We start from the raw sequence: 5873 nt of genomic DNA, 5'->3' as shown, positions 1-5873 counted from the left end.
CTTTGTTTCACCCTCATCCTTGAAACATTTTTTCCAAGTCTATCATTTTAAATGATAGTTATTTTCTCTCACTCTTTTAAATGTATTATTCCACAGTCTTCTGGCTTCCTTTGTTGCTACTGAGAAGAAAGACATCAGTTTAACAACAATTTATTTATGTGTAACCCATTTTTCATTCTGACAGCTTTTAAGATCTCTTCTTTTTCTTGGATTCTTTTTCTACCATATCTATTATACATAGATTGAATTTACTTGTATTATATTTGGTATACAGTTTGCTTCCCATATATGAGGATTATTATCTTTAATCAGTTCCAGATGATTATCATTTTCATATGTTTGTATTATCAAACATTATGTATTTTTTATTGTGTTGCTTCTCTCATTTCCTCTTGGAATTTAGATTATGTCTTTATTAGACTACCTCACTCTATCTTCCACTTCTCTTTATACTAGTAGGAAACAAGAAATAAATAGCCCTTTTGACCAGAACCTCCATTTTTCCAGTAATTTGTCAAAATGACTAACACAAAGGGAAAGAGGGGAGGCACCCGCTATATGTTCTCTAGGCCTTTTAGAAAACATGGAGTTGTTCCTTTGGCCACATACATGTGAGTCTACAAGAAAGGTGATATTGTGGACATCAAGGGAATGGGCATTGTTTAAAAAGGAATGCCCCACAAATGTTACCATGGCAACACTGGAAGAGTCTACAATGTCACCCAGCATGCAGTGGGCATTGTTGTGAACAAGCAAGTTAAGGGCAAGGTTCTTGCCAAGAGAATTAATGTACCTATTGAGCATGGTAAGCACTCTAAGAGCCGAGATAGCTTCCTACAACATGGGAAGGAAAGTGATTAGAAAAAGAAGGAAGCCAAAGAGAAAGGTACCTGGGTTCATCTGAAGTGTGAGCCTGCTCCACTCAGAGAAGCACACTTTGTGACAACTAATGGAAAGGAGCCTGAGTTACTGGAACTCATTCCCTATGAATTCATGGCATGATAAGCGTGAAGAAAAAAAAGGCCTCTGTACTGATAAAAATGTTTCTCTTAATTGAGTAGAAATGTGATGTTCCTTCCCCTCCCCCCCAAAAAATAAAGAAAACTTTTGTCTTAAAAAAAATAAAAAGAAATTAAATGAATAACACACCCAAATTGGACAAATTCAAAGAGAAAGATGTAGCATATAAAAATGCCTATTTAAAAGTTGGACAGATGAAGGGACCATGAGCCTTAATGCAGCAATCAAGTCAGTTAGGATGAATGAGTTAGCAGCTTAGGCCGCAAGGAACAAGATGATGAAGTGGGTCCCAGAACTCAGAAAGACACGGAGCTGTGTATTGCAGGCCATTTTGAGACAAGCAAGAACATTCTGGGGAAGGGTAAAGCTAACGAAGGCAACTAGTTAGAGGATTAATTATCCTTGTCATTCTTCTTCCTTCCTCTAATTCACTACCAGTGCTCCCCACCAATTGGCTCCAACTCAAAGTAGAGGGCATGGGATATCGTCCATACAAGTAAGCCCGAGACAGACACTAAGACAGAAAATTAGTGCTGAGATTGGAACGCTGCTGTAATAAATACCAAAAAATGTGCAAGTGGCTTTGGCACTGGGTAATGGGCAGAGTCTAGAAGATTCTGGAGATGCATGTTTGAAAACACCTACACTACTGTGCACAAAATGGTGAAGGAAAGCTGGTGAGGCCTCAGAAGAGGAGCACTGGAGAGAAAGTCTCAGTTTTCTTAGTGTGGAGAGCAGCTACAGCATTTGGACGGGTTCAAGACTCAGACTGAGGAGGGGGCACGATCCTCTGTGGCAAAGCCACATACAAGTCCCAGCTTGGAGGGCAAAGCCCTCCCAGCACAATTATAGCCAAAGGCTAAGGTGCAGCAAGTGCTGCCAAAACAAATCTTGCCTCTCCTCTTTCCATTTGTGTTAGTCATTCTGGCAAATTACTGACCTTATAGTCCGTCTCTGTAGTCCAAGGTAGCTGAGGGATGTGGGCTGTGGGAGGTGCAGCAAATGCTGCCAAAGCAAATCTTGATAGAGTTCAGAGAATTGCAACAACAGGAAAGAAGTAGATTTGAAACTCGCAAGAACATAGTAAACATCTTGACCACTCCCTTGTTTTGCTGTGTGTGATCTGACTATAAAATAAAGACTCAGCTTACAGACTGTGTCACTGTTTCCTCATCCAGGCACAGTGATCCACCTGGCCCCAGCTATATTCTCTTGTCTGTTTTATTTAAGCCTTCACCGCCCCTCCTCAGGTTCACCACTGGCCAAGATGGTTGATTTGTGTCGATCAACCATCTCAGTGGAAGCTAGGAGTTCACTTAAGTGCTTGTGAACAGAATGTTGGCAGAGATATAAATAATAAGGGCTATTTGGATAAGGTCTCAGACAGAAATAAGGAGCATTATTGGAAACTGGAGGCAAGGCGAGATCCTTGTTATAAAGTGGCAAAGAGCTTGACTAAATTGTGTTTGTGTCCTAATGGAAGGTAGAACTTTTGAGCAATAAAATTGGATATTTGGCTAAAGCTATTTCTAAGCAAAGTGTTGAAGGAACAGCTTGGCTACTCTTGAATGCTTACAGTAAAATTCAAGAAGAGAAAAATGTTTTAAAGATAGAACAGTTAATAAATTAAACAGAACTTAAAAGTTTGAAAAATTCTACCCATATTGAAAAAAAATAAGAAGCTGTATTTAGTTGAGAACTCAAAGCTTGTGGCCAATTTTGATACAGGGATTTGTGTAGATCAACCATCTCAGTGGAAGCTAGGAGTTCATCAAGACAATGGGAGATCAGTTATCCATCCAAACATAGCCAGGACCTATTGTTCAAGGCCATGAAAAAATGACCCTGTAGACATTTCAGAGATCTTCAGGGTTGGCCCTCACCAGAGCAGAGGGCAAGAGCCTGCATGGCAGAATGATGTCAGAGGAAGAGTTTCTGTTACCCAGAGCCACTTTCTGGGCTCATCTCTAGAATTCCAATCTTGGCACCATAATTCTCAGGTATATAACCTTGGAGGTGGCCCCTCCTCCAGAGGTTCCTTCTCCATCAGCCTACAGGCTGCAACCTAGATTTCAAAGGATGTCCCTGAGAGCTTCCATCCAGGCAAGAGGGCTGCCATGCATCAAGGACATGGAATGGAGTCCCTGCTGGGAGCCATGGGGCAGGGCAAGGTCATCTCCGTCCAATACTAGATCTACCTGTATGCTTCCAGTTGAACCATGAGAGCTGCAGTGTGGGCTGTGCCTGGAAGAGTCATTGGAGTGCCCCCTCAAAGTCTTGAGGACCAAATGCAGCCCCAGCAGGTCCATTATGTGGGGCCCTAAGCCAAAGAAGATTGTTCTCAAGCTTTGGGGTTTAATATTGTTTACCCAGTTAGGTTTTGGCCTTATTGATTTTGGAACAGGAATGTTTATTCTGCACCTGCCCCACCATTGTCTTTGCAAAGCACATCACAGTTTGCTTGATTTCACAGGTTCGCAGCTAGAGAGCAATTTGCCTCAGGATGAAGGGTGTATTGAGTCTTCTTCATATCTGATTCAGATGATAGTTGGATGAGATTGGACTTATCTATTTTTATTTGATCCTGTGAAAAGTTGAGGCTTCAGGAGTTACTGGAATGGAATGAGTGTGTTTTACATATAGAAAAAGACATGAATTTTGGGGGTCCAGGGGCAGAATGCTATGGTCTGAATGTTTGTGCTTCCCAAAATCGTGTGTTAAAAATCCTAATGCCAGATGTGATGGTATTAGTAGGTAGGGCCTTTAGCGGGTGCCTAACCATGAGCGTGATGCCCTTATAACTCAGATAAGTGCTTTTTAAGAAAGATACCTAGCCCCTTCCACCGTGTGAGTTTGCAGATCCAGGAAAAGGGCCCTCATCAGTAGGCAACCATGTTGTTGCCTTCATCTTAGACTGCCTGGGCTCCACAACTGTAAGAACTTCTGTTGTTTTTAAGCCACCCAGGCAATAGTATGACACAGCATCCCAAACATACTAAGGCAGGAACACTAATCAATCTAGCTTGAGTTTGTTCAGGCTACATAGGACTTGCAAAATTTGACTCCAAATATGCATGTAGTTGGGAATTCTCAAGGGATATATATAGTTTTGACTACTCTCTTCAGAGACTAGACTGGGACCCACAAATGCTCATACTGTCCTCCTCTGCAGGACATATTTTCTCCTAGGTAACCACACGATTGTGTTCTATTTTGGAGACTCCAGCTTTATTTGCCAATCCCTGATCCCTCATCCTGCCCTTTTTATACTCCAGGTCTGGTTCCCTCTGCCTTATTTGCACAGCCCAATGAAGCCACCATGGTTAGACAGATATTTTCAAGTCTAAAAGATACTTTCTTTTTCTTTATTTTTTGCAGATTTATAAAATTGTATATATTTAAAACCATATAGTGAAATAATCACCACAATCAAGCTAGTTAACATATCCATCCCTGCATATAGTTAGCATTTGTGCATGGATGCCTGTGTGTTGAGAACACTAGAGATATACCTTTTTATCAAATTTTAAGGATACAATACAGTATTATTAACTACTAGAGGCTTGGTGCACAAAATTCATGCATGGGGTGGGGGGCGTCCCTCAGCCCAGCCCGCACCCTCTCCAATCCAGGACCTCTCAAGGGATGTCTGATTGCTGGTTTAGGCCTGATCCCTCTCTCAATCTGGGACCGCTGGCTCCTAACCGCTCATCTGCCTGCCTGCCTGATCACCCCTATCTGCTCTCCCCTGCCAGCCTGATAGCCCCTAACTACTCCCTTGCTGACCTGATCGCCCCTAACCACCTCTGCCTCGGCCCCTGCTTTGTCTGGAAGGATGACCGGGAAGATGTCCAGTCGACCGGTCTAATTAGCATAGTACCCTTTATTAGTATACATTAGTCAGCTCAGACAGCCACAACAAAATATCATAAATTTGTGTGGCTTAAACAACAGAAATGTATTTTTCTCACAGTTCTGGAGGCTGGAATTTGGGGTCAGGGTACCAGCATAGCATCGTCCCATACACCAGAAAGTGGTGGATCGATTGCCAGTCAGGGCACATGCCCAGGTTGCAGATTCAATACCCAGTCCAGTGAGTGTGGAAAACAATGAAACAATGTTTTTCTCTCTCTCCCTTCTTCTCTATGAGATCAATTAAAAAGAATGATAAATAAATAATGTTCTCTAAGTATGGTTTTAACAGGAAAGACAGTGATCTATGAAGTAAAAAACTCGTTATAACACATATATACAACATGTCCCCATTTAAAAAAAAATAGTATTTATTGATTTCAGAGGAAGGGAGAAGGAGAGATAGATAGAAACATCAATGATGAGAAGCATTGATTAGCCACATCCTGCACACCCCTACTGAGGATCAAGCCCGAAATTTGACCAGGAATCATATCGTGACCTCCTGGTTCATAGATCAATGCTCAACCACTGAGCCCCACCAGCTGGACCCCATTTTTATCAATACCAGGCACATGAGGTACATTGGCAAGATCTCACTCTTAGATGAAAGTCTGAAATTGCCCAAACTCCTTTGCAGCTAGGTTTCTGGATATGAATTCGTTTCTGCCAATTGGATGCGCTGGCACAATATTGTGAAGGCAGAGGTGGGGCAGAGGCATCTTCCCGCAGTTTGGGCTGTTTGCTGCTGGTGATCGTGTTTGCAGAGATATGGAGGTTTTCTGCAGCAGAATCCAGGCTGTGCACAGGTAGTTGTGGCAGAGGCAGTGCCCAGTGACCTGTTTTGTGGGAGCTGGAGGGAACTTGCGGGGGGCAGCAGTTCCCTCATCCCCGGGTCACAGCTGTGCCAGAGTGTCCTGGAATTCAGTTGTGGCTGAGGG

The 5873-nt window shown here is 42.6% G+C and overlaps 1 pseudogene; it reads left to right on the top strand.

Annotated features, from left to right (window-relative positions):
* The first annotated feature begins 507 nt into the window (after positions 1–507).
* LOC132226461 (large ribosomal subunit protein eL21-like) lies at positions 508–1015 on the top strand (annotated as a pseudogene).
* Positions 1016–5873: the final 4858 nt, after the last annotated feature.

Source organism: Myotis daubentonii, chromosome 2, assembly GCF_963259705.1.
Source record: "Myotis daubentonii chromosome 2, mMyoDau2.1, whole genome shotgun sequence".
NCBI lineage: Eukaryota > Metazoa > Chordata > Mammalia > Chiroptera > Vespertilionidae > Myotis > Myotis daubentonii.
Note: the sequence above shows the minus strand (reverse complement) of the source record. Positions and strands in the feature narration are given on the sequence as shown.